General features: G+C 35.6%; 1 protein-coding gene across 1 annotated transcript in view; it reads left to right on the top strand.

Moving 5' to 3' along the window:
• Nucleotides 1-17,518, top strand: part of SKAP1 (src kinase associated phosphoprotein 1) — a 276,200-nt gene that overhangs the window by 13,461 nt on the left and 245,221 nt on the right. The gene's annotated exons all lie outside the window — the stretch shown is intronic.

A 17,518-nucleotide genomic window follows, 5' to 3' on the forward strand; every position in this document is an offset into this window, starting at 1 on the left:
CTGTTGTGGCAGGATGTGATGTTTATGTTAGAAGACTTGTTTGTAAAAAGTTGATTGCTTAACAGAAAACCTATAGTTAGCTTGGTGAGCTGGGTTAAATATAGGAGCTGATATGTTGAGAGACCTTTTAAAATCTCTTTCCTGTTCAGTGGTGAGGGGTGTGTTTCTGATCAGGGTTGTGCAGGCACCTTCTGGTCGTAATCACTGTAAGTGGCATCATCTAAATTGAAAGACAAATGTATTATATATTGATCTGTAATTTTCGTTTCCTTAATATCTTTATCACGTTGTGATGTCAGAGTTATGCTGGCTTCATAAAATGAGTAGGCAAGTGTGTATAATACTGGATATATAATCCCTCATACAGCCCTTATAGCCCTTGCTTTTAACTCATTTTTTCTTTCAAATGTTTTATGCATTTTTGAGAGAGAGAGTGCGAGCTGAGGAAGGGCAAAGAGAGAGGGGGACAGAGAATCCGAAGTGGGCTCCGTGCTGGCAGCAGTGAGCCCAATGTGGGGCTCGAGCTCATGAACCCCCTATGAGATCATGGCCTGAGCTAAAGTTGGCCGCTCAACCAACTGAGCCACCCAGGTGCCCCGCTTTTATTTATATTTTTCTTGTTTATACACTTGTTTATCTACTAAGTTGTGGGTGTAATTTTAGATCTGATTTTTAAAAAACAGATGAGACAGACAGCAGAGATTGTCTTTGTGTTATTTTATTCCTGAGGAGATGACACTTGCACGTGAATTAACATTTGGAAAGGAAGCTTTGCAAAAAAGTAATTTGAAAAAGTAAGCTCATAACAAAAATGGCAAGCTTTTCTTAATATCATTGGGGGGTAATTATATCCTGTTGATGTTCTTTTAACACTTTTAGTATATAGAAATACAATTACAGGGGCGCCTGGGTGGCGCAGTCGGTTAAGCGTCGACTTCAGCCAGGTCACGATCTCGCGGTCTGTGGGTTCGAGCCCCACGTTGGGCTCTGGGCTGATGGCTCAGAGCCTGGAGCCTGTTTCCGATTCTGTGTCTCCCTCTCTCTCTGCCCCTCCCCCGTTCATGCTCTGTCTCTCTCTGTCCCAAAAATAAATAAAAAACGTTGAAAAAAAAATTAAAAAAAAAAAAGAAATACAATTACATAGGATACTTTACTTACAAGAGTACAGTAAGGAAGGGTAGAAGTACAAAATACTATATAGTTGATCCTTGAACGTGTGGGTTAGGGCTGCTGCCTCCTCCCCCCTCCCTCCCCCAACCCTACAGTTGAAAATCCTCATATAGCTTTTGACTCCCCCAAAAGTTAACTACTAGTAGCCTACCATTGAGCAGAGCCTTACCAATAACATAAACAGTCAATTGACACATATTTTATATGTTATATGCACCATACACTGTATTCTAAAAATAAAGTAAACTGGCAGGGCACCTGGGTGGCTCAGTCATTTAAGTGCCCGATGTCAGCTCAGGTCATGATCTCACGGTTCATGGGTTCCAGCCCCCTGTCAGGCTCTGTGCTGACAGCTCAGAGCTTGGAGCCTGCTTCAGATTCTGTGCCTCCCTCTTTCTCTGGCTCTCCCCTGCTCACGCTCTATCTCTCTCTCTCTCTCTCTCTCTCAAAAATAAATAAACACTAAAGAAAACAATAAAGTAAGCTGGAGAAAAGAAAATGTTATAAAGAAATCATAAGGAAGAGAAAATACATTTACAAGACTGTACTGTATTTATAAAAAAAAATCTGCATCTAAGTGGACTGGTCAGTTCACACTCAGGTTGTTCAAGGGCCAACTGTATACATTTATAATCTGTGGGAATAAAGTATACACTGTGACCACCCCTCTCTCACAGGATTCCTCTTCATTCCTGACTTTCTATCTGCCCAGGTGGCCTCCTTCCCTGCTCACAACTATGAACCAGCTCAGCACATCACCACCAAGTGAAACGAAGATAGACGTACAAGTACGTCTCCAGTCCTCCCTCCTTTTTTTTTTTCAAAATGTTAAAATTATACTGTACACCGCTTTTTGAAAATTAATAAACTTATTTTTAGAACAGTTTTAGATTCACAGAAAAATGGAGCAGTAGTACACTGTTCTATTTCCCCTTCTTCCCAGTTTCCCTTATTATGAACATTTAACGTTAGTATGATAACATTTGTTACTGTTCATGAACCGACACAGATATGTTATTAACTAAAGTTCATAGTGTATTCTCTTTCCCTTAGTTTTTACCTAGTATCCTTTTTTATGTCCCAGGATCCTATCGATGATACCTTACTTAATTTAGTTTCCTTACATTCCTTTTGGCTGTCACAATTTCTCAAATTTTCCTTGTTTTTGATGACCTTGAAGGTTTTGAGGAGCACTGGTCAGTTGTACTGTAGAATGTGCGTACATTAGAATTCGATGTTTTTCTCATGACTAGACTAGGGCTATGAATTTTGGTGAGGAATATCACAGTGGTAAAGTGCCATTCTTATCACATGTTGAGGGTATGTAATATTAAGATGATTCATGACTGTCGGTATTGACCTTGATCACCTGGTTGATGCAATGTTTGTCTGGTTTCTTTACTGTAAAGTTACTCTTTATTCCGCCTTTCAGTACTGCATTCTTTAGAAGGAAGTCTGTATGTGAAGCCTACACTTAAGGGGTGGCAGTTTATGTTTCCTCTTCTTAAACAATTTTTTTTTTTTTTACATTTATTTATTTTGAGAGAGAGAGAGACAGAGTGCGAGCAGGGGAGGGGCAGAGAAAGAGGGAGAGGGAACCTCAAGCAGGCTCCACACTGGCAATGAAAAGCTTGCCTTGGGGCACGAACCCACAAACCATGAGGTCATAACCTGAACTGAAATCAAGAGTCAGGTGTTTAACCGACTGAGCCACCCAGGCACCCCATATGTTCCCCCTTCTTTGAAGTGAAGTATCTACATAAATTATTCGGAATGCGTCTGCACTGGAGATTTGTCTCTTCATTCCCATTTATTAATTTACTGAGTTACTTGTTTAAATGTATGGACTAATGAAGAATACTTATTTTATACTTTGAATTGTAATCCAATATTACTTTATTTTATTGCTCAAATTGTTCCAGCTTTGGCCATTGGGACCTCTTTTACGTGGCTTCTGTGACTTTTTTGATATGCTCATCATGTGTGTGTGAGTGTGTGTTCGGGGCATATTCTTACTTTCTGGCACTACAACATACTCCAGGCTCATCTTGTATATCTCCTGCCCCAGTTCTAGAATCAGCCATGTCTCCAAGGAGATTTTTTCCTTTTTATTGAAAATCGGTATTAGAAACCAAGATCTGGGTTCTGGGTGAGCTCATCGGTACTGGGATGTTTCTTTTAGGACCTCTCCGTTGACAGAGCAAAGAAACACATGTGTTTATAATAATCCCATATACACATATATCTATAAAAAATCCTCTATATAACCATCTGTATCTATATAAAATTAGACATGAGTTTTTACAATGTCTTCAATTCTAATTCATTCTACACTCCTCTCCTTGCTATTCTTCATACCTGCTCTTCTTTCCATTCCAACAGGGAGAAACCTGGTTCCAACCATTCATCATCCATTTATTGTTTGATCAGAATATACACATATAGCAATATAAGAATCATTAACCCATACACCTTTGGGAAACAAAAGACCAGTTTCCCAGTTTCATTGACTGAAGACCAGTATTTATGTGCAGTTTCTTTTGCCTTTAGTCTTATAAACTCCACTTATTTCCAGAGTTACTTAGGTCAGTACCTTTTCCCCCATCCCCTTCAGTGAGGTTTCCCCCCATTGTTGGTAATACAGTGAGATTATGTTGCTACAATCTGCATTCTTTCCTGAGATCCCCCAACCTCCTAAATGTTGGTGGTGGTTGTTTTGTGTTTTTTTTTTTTAATTTGTAGACATTAAGGCTCACTCTGTGTTGTAAAGTTCTACAGGTTTTGACAAATGCATAATGTTGTGTATCCACCATTAAAGTATCATATAGTCTGGTTTCACTGCCCTCAAAATCCTCTGAGCTTCACCTATTCACCCCTTCCCCACTCCTGTTGGACCCCTTGCCAACCACTGATCTTTTTACTGTCTCTATAGTGTTGCCTTTTCCAGAATGTCATATAATTGGAATTACACAATATGTAGCCTTTTCAGATTGGCCTCTTCCACTTAGTAATATGCACTTAAGATTTCCCCATATCTTTTCATGGCTTGATAGCTCATTGCTTGTTAGTACTGAATAGCATTCCATTGTCTGGATGTTTATTTATCCATTCACCTACAGACAGACATCTTGGTTGCTTCCAAGTTTTGGCAATTATGAATAAAACTGCTGTAAACATCCACGTACAGGTTTTTGTGTGGGCATACATTTTCAGTTCAATTGGGTAAATACTGCTGTTCTAATAGGCATGTAGTGATTTCTTATTGTTTTAGTTTGCAATTCCTTAGTGACACGTAACGCTGAGCATCTATTCATATGGTTTTTCATCTTCTGTATATCATCTCTGGTGAGGTATCTGCTCAGATCTTTTGTCCATTTTCAAATTGGTTTTTAATTTTCTCATTGTTGAGTTTTAAGAATTCTTTGTGTATTTTAGTTACCAGTCCTTTATCAGTTGTATATTTTGCAAAGATTTTCTATCAGTCTGTGTCTTGTCTTTTCATTCTCCTATTGTCTTTTGCAGAGCAGAAGTTTTCCATTTTAATGAAGTCTAACTTACCAATTATTTCTTCCATGGATCATGCTTTTGGTGTTGTAGCTAAAAGCTTATTGCCAAAAACAAGGTCACCTACATTTTTTCCTATGTTATCTTCTAAAGTTTTATAGTTTTATGTTTTACACTTAGGTCTGTGATCCACTTTGAGTTAATTTTTGTGAAAGGTGTAAAGATCTGTGTCTTTTCAAAAAAAATTTGGTGAATGGATGTCCAGTTGTTCCAGCACCATTTGTTAAAGACTATTCCCTCTCCGTTGAATTGCCTTTACTCCTTTGTCAAAAATCAGTGGACTCTGTGTGGGCCTATCCCTAGACTCTCTGTTGTGTTTCATTGATCTGTGTGTCCAACCTTTCAACAATACCACTCTGTCTTGATCACTGCAACATTATAGCAAGTCTTGAAGTTGAGTAAAGTCAGTCTTCCAATTTCTTCCTCTTTCTCCTCCTCCTCCTCCTTTTTCTTCTTCTGTATTGTGTTAAAAGTACACTATGAGAATTTTCTGAATTTCTTAAAATTTTATCGTGAATATTATGTTTAAATGGCTATATAATATTTCATTATGTGGATCTATGATATAACCAATAACCAATGTTTTTTTTTCTTTTTAAAGTTCATTTTTTTAGTTGTTATCGTTATTTTTCTTTTTTTAAATGTTTATTTATTTTTGAGAGAGAGGCAGAGACAGAGCACGAGCAGGGGAGGGGCAGAGAGAGAGAGACACACACAGAATCTGAAGCAGCTCCAGGCTCTGAGCTGTCAGCATAGAGCCCAATGGGGGACTTGAACTCACAAACCGTGAGGTCATGACCTGAGCCAAAGTCAGAGGCTTAGCCAACTGAGCCACCCAGGCATCCCAACCAATAACCAAAGTTGAGTGTAAAAACCTTAGGACATTTGATATCTTATTTTTGTAAATGAAGATTAAAAGGTCATGTTAGCAGAGAATAAAAACTGAAAGAATGGTGGAATTGCAAGTAATTGCAATTTTCTTCCTTATATCAATTTCTGTATTTTCCAAATTTTCTACAATGAGCAGCAATGCCTTTTTTATTAGAGGGAAAGGTAAAATATGTTTGTGTTTATTTTCTAAAGTCTGAGAAATATCTCTTTTTTCTTTTCCTCTCTCAATCTGTCTGGATACTTTAATGGTTGCATAGTATTCAAATATGATACACCATAATTTATTTACCTATAATTATGTTACTGCATTAATGTATTTGGAGGAGCAGCACAGGGTAGTGATTAAGAGCTCAGGCTCTGGAACCAGACTGCTTGAGCTCATATCTTTGCTAGGTGTGTCACCTGGGAGCAAGTTTTTTTAACCTTTGTTTTCTCATCCAGAAAATGGGACAGTAGTATCTACCTCATAGGAAACCCGATGTCTTCTGATGTAGTGTGATATGATATTTATATTAGAAAAGATTTTGTTTTAAAATGATTGATACTTAACAGAAAGCCTATCAGATAGAGTGGTAAGCTTGGTTACATAAGGGAGGTGATATACTGAGGGACCTTTTAAATTCTCTTTCCCATGCAGTGCTGAGCAGTGTGTTCAGATCACAGTCACTGTGATTAGCCTTAGCTTCTAAACTGAAGGGCAAATGTATTATACACTGATCTGTAATTTTTCTTCTCTTAATATCTTTATCAAGTTTTGGTATCAGAGTTATGCTGGCTTCATAAAATGAATTAGAAGGTGCTCACACTCCTCTGTTTTCTCTAAGAGTTTGTGTAAGATTGGTATTCTTTCTAGCTTAAATGTTTGGTAGAAATCACTTGTGAAATCATCTGGGCCTAACCTTTCTGGAAAGTTTTTTTTTTTTTTTTTTTAACTACGCATTCGATTTCTTTTGTAGATATAGGGCTATTTGGATTTTGTATTTCATCTTGCACATTTTGGTAAATTGTGCTTTTCAAGGAGTTTGTCGGTTTAATGTAAGTTGTCAAATTTATTGGCAACAAGATGTTGATAATATTCCCTTAGTATTCTTTCAGCTTCTGTGAGGTTTTTAATAATATCCCTTTCTTCATTCCTGATATTGGTAATTTGTGGAGGTTTTTTCTTTCCTTTGATGGATCTTGATAAAACTGTTAGGGGTTTATCAAATTTATTGGTCATTAGAAAGAACCAACTAATGTTTATTCTGCTTTTTAAATTGTTTTCTACCCTTATCTTTATTATTTTCTTTTTTCTACTTGGGGTTTAATTTACTTATATTTTTTTAGTTTTTTAAGGTGAAGACTTAGATCATTGATTTTAAAACTTTCTTCTTCTCTAACATGAACATTTAAAACTATACATTTCCCTTAACTACAGGAATCTATAAATCCCATAAATTTAAATATGTTGTATTTTATAGTCATTCTGTTTGAAATATTCGTTTTATTCAAAGAATACTATTTCTTCCTTGGTTTATTTTATTTCTAACTGTTGAATCTTTTTAGATATCTTATTGTTACTAATTTCTAAATTCTTTTGTGGTCAGGGAACATATTCTATAAGGTTTTAGGCTTTGGGCATTTATGAAGACTTATTTTATGGCCTAGAATAGGTATATTTTGCTGAACATACCATGTGCATTAAAAAAAATGTATATTCTGCAGTTGTTGAATAGATCATTCTATGGATGTCAATTAGGTCAAAGTGACTGATGGTGTTGGTCAGGTCCTCTATCTCCTTAGTGATTATTCTTCTAGTTGTTCTATTAGTTTCTGAAGGAGGCTGGTAAAATCCCCAACTATGATTGTAGACATGTCTTTTCCTCACTTTAATTTGGTCAGAATTTGCTTCAGGTATTTTGTAGCTCTTGTTATGTGCATACACATCTATGATTCTATCTCCCTTATGACTTGGCCTTATCATAATGAAATATCCCTCTTTATTTCTGGTAATACTCCCTGTCTTGAAGTCTCCTTTGTCTTACATTAATATAGCCATTCTAACTTCTTTATGCTTGCTGTTTGCTTCTATATCACTTCCATTCTTTTATTTTCAGCCTGTGTGTTTATATTTAAAGTGTGTTCCTTGTAGATAGCATGTAATTGTCTTGCATTCTTATTCAGTCAAACGTACTCTGCTTTTTAAAAATTTTTTAGGTTTATTTATTTAATTTAATTTATTTTATTTTTTTAATTCACATCCAAGTTAGTTAGCATATAGTGCAGCAATGATTTCAGGAGTAGGTTCCTTAATGCCTCTTAACCATTTACCTCCTCCCCCTTCCCACAATCCCTCCAGTAACCCTCTGTTTGTTCTCCATATTTAAGAGTCTCTTATGTTTTGTCCCCCTCCCTGTTTTTATATTATTTTTGCTTCCCTTCCATTGTATTCATCTGTTCTGTGTCTTAAAGTCCTCATATGAGTGAAGTCATATGATATTTGTCTTTCTCTGACTAATTTCACTTAGCATAATACCCTAAAGTTCCACCCATGTAGTTGCAAATGGCAAGATTTCATTCTTTTTGATTATCACGTACTCTGCTTTTTTAAAAAAAATTTTCAAGTGTTTATTTATTTTTGAGAGACAGAGAGAGGCAGAGAGGAAGTGGGGATTGGGCAGAGAAAAAGGGAGACACAGAATCCAAAGCAGGCTCCAGGCTCTGAGCTGTCAGCACAGAGCCCAATGAGGGGCTTGAACTCACAAACTGTGAGATCATGACCTGAGCCGAAGTTGGACACTTAACCGACTGAGCCACCCAGGCACCCCTCTGCTTTTTAACTGGAGTGTTTAGTTCATTTATATCTAATATAATTATCGTTATGAATGGATTTAGAGTCTACCATTTACTATATGTTTTCCAATTGTCACATTTTTTAGTTACACTTGCCTTGTTAAAAAGTAATCAAATGCTTTTTAGTATTCCACTTTGATTTCTCTGTTTCTAAAAACTGTACCTCTTTGTTTTATTTTGTTTGTTAGATTTACTCCAGTGATTACAATATCCTTAATTTGTCACAGTCTGCTTAGGTTAATATTGTGCCAATAAACTGGTTTCACTTACCTGCCTCCCCCATCCTCTGTTGTTGCCATATATTTTACACATACCTATGTTATAAATAACAAAATGCAGTGTTTGTGGTTTAACTTGCCAGCTGTCTTTTGAAGAAATTAAGAAGAGAAAAAAAGTGATAATGTTTTATATATACCCACATACTTAGCACTTTGGTGCCCCTTTTGATCTGAGTTTCCCACTGGTGCAGCTTGATGAATTTCCTTTAGATTTCTTTTAATGCAGGTTTCCTAGCAAAAAATGTTCTCCATTTTTATTTATCTGAAAAATGTCTTTATTTTGCCTTCACATTTTGATGACTGTTGTCACTGGATATAGAATTCTGGGTTGACAGGTTTTTTTGTTTTTATTTTTTTCTTTTTCTTCTCAGCACTTTAAAGATGTCATTCTAGTGTCTTCTGGCCTCTATTATTTTTGATGAACAGTCACTTTTATTCCTATCCTTATTCTCCTATATGTAATGGGTCATTTTCTCTGCCTTCTTTGAAATTTTTCTCTTTATCTTTGGTTTTCTGCAGCATGACTATAATATGCCTACATTTAGTTTTCTTTATATTTATCTTATTTGATGTGCACTGAGCTTCTTGAACCTATAAATTAATACTTTTTACCAAAATTGAAAATTTTCAGCTATTATTTCTTCTGTGGTTTTTGTTTGTTTGTTTGTTTGTTTACCCATTTCTTTCTGCTCTTCTGGGACACTGAATATATGTAAGTATTGGCATTTGATGATGTCCCACCTTCCATTAAGCTTTGCCTGAGGGTATTCCTCAGTTACTCCATCCCACACGGGTTGGGTGTACCCTTAGAGGAAAAGCTGTAAAAATGCAAGTCTCATTCTACAGTTCCTTTCTTTCAACAGTAAAATTCCTGCCAGTTTCTGCCTGCCTTTGGGTACTGTTTGGTGCCTTAAAATGGTTGTTTTTAAATATTTTGTTGATAATTCTTATCTTTGCAAAAGTTAGTCCAACACAAATTATTGTACTATTACCCAGCAAGCTATTGATTTTTAAAATATTTATCTTCTGGCTACCCTACCAAATTCTTACAAGTTCTAAAAGTTTTCAAGTTCAGAGTTTTAAGTTTGTATATATTTGATTATAATATCTGCATAATGACAGTTTTATTTTTCCTCCTTAGGCTTCTTTTTGTCTAGAACCTCCAGAACAGTGTTAATTAATTAATAGTGGGAGTAGTTGGCAAACCAATCTTGTTCTTTTTTTTTTTTTTAATGTTTATTTATGTTTGAGAGAGAAAGAGAGAGAGAGGGAGCATAAGTGCGGCAGGGGCAGAGAGAGAGGGAGACACAGAATCCGAAGCTGGCTCCAGGCTCTGAGCTGTCAGCACAGAGCCTGATGCGAGGCTCGAACTCGTGAACCACGAGATCATGACCTGAGCTGAAGTCAGCTGCTTAACCGACTGAGTCACCCAGGTGCCCCAAACCAATCTTCTTCTTTAATAATAATGATTTTAGTTTTTTAGGCATAAATATGATGATGGTTTGTGATATATATATTTCTTAGGCTAAGAAGGTATTTTTTTACTTCTACTAAATACAGTTTTGTCATTTATGTTAGCTAACTAGAATTTCAATAAAAAAAATTTAAAAATACAGTTTTGTCACAAATAGATAATAAATATCATGAGGTGAGGTTTTTGCCATTTGTCACCTGCTTGTATAGATCTCTTCTTTAACATACTAAATAAGTATGTAACACATCAATAATATTCAAACATCGTTATATTCCCAGGATAAACTTTATATTATTCTTTTAATGTACTGCTAAGTTTGACTTACTAGTACTTCATTTAGGATTTTTGTATTTACATTAACTTTAAACTGATTCCTTTTTATGCTCTTTTAGAACTGGGATTATGCTGGCTTATAACAAATAGTTAAAGAAGCATTATGTTGGGGCACCTGGGTGGCTCAGTCGGTTGAGCGTCTGACTTCGGCTCAGGTCATGATCTCACAGTTTGTGGGTTCGAGCCCCGCGTCGGGCTCTGGGCTGACAGCTCAGAGCCTGGAGCCTGCTTCAGATTCTGTGTCTCTCCCTCTCTCTGCCCCTCCCCCGCTCATGCTGTGTGTCTCTCTCTGTCTCAGAAATAAATAAACATTAAAAAAAAAAAAGAAGCATTCTGTTCTGTGCACTGGGACAGTTCATGTAGTACGGGAATGATTTATTACTTAAAACTTTGAAAGACATTTATACAACTGTATGAATCTGAATTTTTTTTTTTAACAATTTGACCAACATTTCTTCTTTTTCCCTGGTTATTAGCATGTTCCAGATTCAGGTTTTCCATTCTCAATTCAGTTTTAGAAATTTATTTTTTTCTCAGAAACTGTTTCACTGAGGTTTTCAAATTTATTTGCATGACATTTTATTTTGTTTGCATAGCATCTTGCTTTTGAAAATAACCTCTCAGGGGAGCCTGGGTGGTTCAGTCGGTTAAGCAGCCGACTTCGGCTCAGGTCATGATCTCGTGGTCCATGAGTTCAAGCCCCGCGTTGGGCTCTGTGCTGACAGCTCAGAGCCTGGAGCCTGTTTCAGATTCTATGTCTCCCTCTTTCTCTGACCCTCCCCAGTTCATGCTCTGTCTCTCTCTGTCTCAAAAATAAATAAATGTTAAAAAAAAAAAAGAAAAGAACCTCTCAAAGGGGAGAGAAAGATAATATCACAAAATGCAGAATACATAAAAGCAAAAAGAAGAAAATTAAAATAACTTGAAATCTCACCAGCTTTATGAAATATTTCATACTTATTAAAATTCATGTATTTGTTGCTTCCTTTTAATTCTGCTTCATTTCTGTATATTTGTGCTTTCTTTCCTTTTTCCTTGATTACCTTTGCTGATGGTTTATTAGCTTATTGGATTTCCCCCTCACCTCTGAAAATTCCCAGCTGTTAACACTTATTTAGCATTTACACATTTTTTTCCCACTCACTGTTTTAAGGTCAGTGCTTTTTTAACCATTAAGTTGTGCAATGGAACCCTTTTCAAAGTTAAAGTATTATGTGAAATCACAGTGTATAAATAGATAAAAGCCAAGTGCTTGTGATTCAGACAAAGGGGAGTGAGGGGAAAGGAGGGGATTTCCCAGAGTCTCGCTCACTTGACCTGCCCCTGCTTTTTCTCTTCCTTATCAGAGGCTTATGACTCCAGAGAGCACTGTTACGACAGCCACTGTTCTGATTTATTAATTCTGCTTTTATCTTTATTGTTTCCTTCTTCCTATTTGCCATAGACTTGTTTTATTGCTCTTTTCTGGTTTCTTGAGTTTGGTGCTTACTGTATTAATTTTCATTCTCTCTTATTTAATACTGGAGATATTTAAGTCTATGAATTTGTCACTCAATACAACACTGGTTATATCTTATAATGTTTTATCCAGGCTACTTTCTCAGTAGGTTGTAATTGTAGTTTTGAGTTTCCTTTCTGATCCATGACATAAGTAGGAGTGTGTTTTCAATGTCTAGGTGTGGCAGGGTTTGTTTACTCTTTCTTTTAATGTTTATTTATTTTGGTAGAGAGAGGGCAGGGGAGGGGCAGAGAAACAGGAAGAGAGAGAATCCCAAGGAGGCTCTGCGCTGTTAGCACACAGCCAGGCGCAGGGCCCCATCTCACCAATGGTGAGATCATGACCTGAGCTGAAATCAAGTGTTGGAGGCTTAACCAACTGAGCCATCCAGATGCCCCTGTTTACTCTTCTTGATTTTAAGTTTTGGTTTTATTTCATTGTGGTCATAAAACAAGATCTTTCTAATTTTGAGTTTTAAAGAAACTATTGATGTTTCCTTTGTAATCCAGTGTTTAATCAACTTTATAAATTTTTTGTCAGTTGTAAGTTCTATTTTTAGGTTGAGCTTAGTTTTTAGAATATATTCTATTCTTAGGTTGCAGAGTTTAGTTCACTCCTAACATCTACCTTATTAATTATATTATTTAAATCCTCTATATCTGTACTATCCAAAGCAGTAGCTGCTCTCCACTTATGGCTATTGAACATTTGAAATGTGACTAGTCTGAACTGATATGTGTTGTCAAGTATAAAATACACACGAGGTTTTGAAAATTTACTACAAAAAAGATAAAATACTGCAACAAAAATTTTTATATTGACAATGTATTGAAATGATAATATTTTGGATCTGTTGGATTGGAAAAAATAAGTAAACATCACTAAAATTAATTCTATCTTTTTTTTGGTACTTTTTGAAATGAGGCTACTAGAAAATTTCAAATTACATATATAGCTGATGTTTTATTTATTTTTTTATATTCAAATTTGAGTTAACATACGGTGCCATATTGGTTTCAGGAATATAATTCAGTGATTCATCACTCACATACAGCATCCAGTGCTCATCACAACACATACCCTCCTTAATACCCATCCCCCATCTAGCCCATCTCCCCACTCACCTCCCTCCATCAACCCTCATTTTGTTCTCTATCATTAAGAGTTTCTTGTGGTTTGTTTCCCTCTCTTACCCCCGCTTCCCATATGTTCATCTGTTTTGTTTCTTAAATTCCACATGAGTGAAATCATATGGTATTTATCTTTCTCTGACTGACTTATTTCACTTAGCATAACACATTCTAGTTCCATCATTGTAAATGGTGTTGTAAATGGTTGAATATCTTTTCTTGTGTCTTTTGGCCATTCAGAGTGTATCGTTGAAAAGATTTTCTTCAGGAAAAGAATGTAGGTGGTAGACATTGAGAGCCACAACTGTTTGAAAATGTTTTTCTGGTCTCCTTCTTACAACCAACATCTTGGCTATGTTTAGAATTCTTGAACACAGAATTTTTCCTTTAAAACTCTGTAAAACTTTCATCTTCTGATGTTTATTTTGTGGAGAGGACATTCTGACTCCGTTGTTTTGTAAGAAACTTATTTTTTCTGTCTGGGTCCTTGAGGGATATTTTCATTTTCCTTCAGTTTTGAAAGTTGAGAAGGATATCTGTAGATGTTGTTATTGATTTATCTATTTAATTTTTCAACAGCTTCATTGAGATGATATGCAGTTCATATACCATGCAACCTACCCTACACTTTAAGTACAATTCAGTGGCTTTTAGTGTATCCACAGAGTTGTGCAATTATTACCACAACAAATTTTAGAACATTTTCATCATCCCGAATGAAGACTTAAACCCCTGAGCCATCACTCCCCAATTCCCCTCCCTCCTGCAGTTGTAGGTATCCACTAATCTGTTTCCATAGATTTGCCTATTCTGTGTATTTCATGTGAATTGATTTATACAATATGTGGTCCTTGTGACTAATTTCTTTCACTTACTATAATAGTTTTGGAGATTCACCCATATTGTAGCATGTGGCATTTCGTTTCATTTTTTTTTTTTATTGCTGAATAGTATTCCACTGTATAGATATAACACATTCATCAGTTGATAGACATTTGGGTTGTTTCCACATACGTACTGACTAGTAAGAATAATGCTGTTATGAGCATTTGTTTTCATTTCTCTTGGGTATATATCTAGTAGTGGAATGGCTGGGTCTTTTGGTAACTCTCTGTTTAGCCTTCTGAGAAACTGCAAGACTGTTTTACATAGAAGCAACGCCATTTTACATTGCCAACAGCAATATATGAGGGTCTCAATTTTTCTGCATCTTTGACATTCATTTTTGTCCATCTTTTGACTACAGCCACCCTAGTGAGTGTGAAGTGGTATCTCCTTGTGGTTTTGATTTGCATTTCCCTGATGACAGTTGATGTTGAGCATTTTTTCATGTGCTCATTGGCCATTTGTATATTTTTGGGGGGAGTAAATGTCTGTTCATCTCCTTTGCTCATTTTAAAATTGAAGTGTTAAGAAACAAAGCAGATGAACATAGATGAAGGGAAGGAAAAATAAAATAAAAACAGAGAGAGAGAAACCACAAGAGACTCTTAAATCCAGAGAACAAACTGAGGGTTCCTGGAGGGGTGGTGAGTGACGAATGGGCCAGATGGGTGATGTGTATCAAGGAGCGTACTTGGGATGAGCACTGGGTGTTGTATGTAAGTGATGAACTGAATTCTACTCCTGAAACCAATACTACACTATATGTTAATTAACTTGAATTTAAATAAAACAATAAAATAAAAAATTGAATTGTTTGTCTTTTTATTATTGAGTTGTAAGAATTCTCTATATATTCTACATAGAAGTCTCTTGTCAGCTATATGATTTGCAAAATTTTTCTCCTGTTCTGTGGGTTGTCTCTTTGCTTTCTTGATGACATCCTTTGAAGCACAGTGATTTTTAATTTTTGATGTCCAATTTATTGTTTCTTTTGTTGCTTATTCTTTTGGCATCACATCCAACACACTTACCTAATTTTAGAAATATTACCTAATCCAAGGTCACAAGGATTTATGCTTGTTTTCTTCTAAGAGCTTTATAGTTTTACATTTTACATTTAGGTCTTTGATCCATTTTGCATTCATTTTTGTATATTGTTTGAGGTGGGGATCCAACTTCGGGTTTTTATGTATGGATATTCAGTAGTTCCAGCACTATTTGTTGAAAAAAAATTTTTTTCCTATTGAATTGTCTTAGCATCCTTGTCAAAAATTTATTGACTATAAATGTGAAGGCCTGTTTGTGAAGTTTTCATTTTATTCCTTTGATTTATGTGTCTGCCTTTCTGCTGCTACTGTATTGTCTTGATTGTTGTAACTTTATAGTAAGTTTTGAAATCAGAAAATGTGAATTGTCCAAATTGTTCTTCGTTTTCAAAATTGTTTTGGCTATTCTGGGTTCCATGAATTTCCACATGAATTTTAGGAGTAGCTTATCAATTTCTGCAAAAAATCCAACCAAGATTTTTATAGGGATTGCATTAAATCTTTAGATCAATTTGAGGAATATTGCCGTTTTAACAATAGTAAGTCTTTCCATCTCTGAACATGGATGTCTTTCCATTTATTTAGATCTTTAATTTCTTTTAACAGTTTTTTTTTTTTTTGCAATTTTAAGAGTTTAAGTCTTGTGTTACTTTTGTTAAATTTATTTCTAAGTGTTTAATTCTGTTTTATGCTATCTTAAGTGGAATTTTTCTAATTTCATTTTTGGTTTGTTCATTGCAACTCTACAGAAAGACAATTGCTTTTGTACATTAATCTTGTTTCCTGCAAACTTACTGAATTTATTAGTTCTAATAGCTTTTTTTAGTGGATTCCTTAGGGTTTTCTATACACAAGAATATGTAATCTGCAAGTAGAGATAGTTTCACTTCTTCCTTTCTAATCTGGACTATTTTAATTTCATTTTCTTGTGCAATTGACCTGGCTAGCAACAGTACAATTTTGAGTATATGTGATGAGAACAGAACATTCTTACTTTGTTTCTGATCTTCGGAACAGGGGGAAAACATCAGTCTTTGATATGAAGTATGATGTTAGCTGTGGAGTTTTTTGTAGCTGCTCTTTATCAGGCTGAGAAAGTTTCCTTCTATTCTGGTTTGTTGAGTATTTTTTATCTTGAATGTTTGCCAAATGCTTTTTCTGTTTCTATTGAGATGATCATGTGTCCTTGTCCATATTAGTAGGTGTATTACATTCATTGAATTTTGGGTAGCATTTATTTTTATCTTTTAATTCAACTTCCCATTTCCTCATTCTTTAGCCTTCAGAGAACTTTAAAAGAACCCATAAATGACACATGCAATAGATGTGGTGCAAACCCTGGAAGTTGGTGGCAGTCCACTGTGAAACTTTTAATTTCCAGAACTTTATACCTCATCAAAAGTACTGGTGAGGGCTATCTAAGATTGTTTTGTTTTGCTTTGGTGTTGTTGAATGGTGTGAATGTAAAACAAATTTTTAAGCATGCTTACGTAACCCAACTGTATAAATTCATAACATTATTTTTATAGTGTATATGACACAGTTTTATATTGCAGGCACTGTTTTTTAATGTGGGAAATTTTGACTGTGTTATTTATATATATTTTAGGGGTAATAACCCTTTTCTGCATACTAAGTATGTAGCTAGTATTTCTGACAATTGTAATCATTATCAATGTATTTTATCTTTGAAGATATCTAGATGCCCCCCCCCCATTTCTTTCAGCATAACATGATTTGTTTCATGCTATATATTTCTATCATGTCCTTATTTGATTTTGTTTATTTAATTTAGTTAATGTTTATTCTTGAGAGCAAGAGACAGAGTGCAAGTTGGGGAGGGGCAGAGACAGAGGGAGACACAGAATCCAAAGCAGGCTCCAGGCTCCCAGCTGTCAGCACAGAGCCCCGTGCGGGGCTAGAACTCACGAACTATGAGATCATGACCTGAGCCGAAGTCAATGCTGAACTGACTGAGCCACCCAGGAGTCCCTATCATGTCCCTATTTTATAATGTATGTTCACATTAATTGCAGTTTCCTTCTCTTGGACACATTTTTCTTTCCATGTGAGTTCCTTCACTTGGTTAGATTGTCATTTTCACTGATAATGCTTTTGCTAATCAATTTTTCTTCTTTGAGTGCCTGTCCTTTTGTTCCTGATTTTGTAGTTCCACTCTATTTTTTATTTCAGCTGTATTTATTGGTATTTCTTTCTCATTTCTGTTGGCCTATGACCTATTACTGGTTTATGATATTTATAGGTTTATGAAATTGACCGTCCATCCTCTGCTATCAGAGACAATTAATATTTACATGTTTCTTAGAAAATAGTTATTTTTTGTGATTAACATATGTGTTAGCATTCCAACTTTATAGCAAGGTCTTGGATTATCAGAAGGCATCACTTATAGGCAC

The sequence above is a fragment of the Acinonyx jubatus genome, chromosome E1 (assembly GCF_027475565.1).
Source record: "Acinonyx jubatus isolate Ajub_Pintada_27869175 chromosome E1, VMU_Ajub_asm_v1.0, whole genome shotgun sequence".
Classification (NCBI taxonomy): Eukaryota; Metazoa; Chordata; class Mammalia; order Carnivora; family Felidae; genus Acinonyx; species Acinonyx jubatus.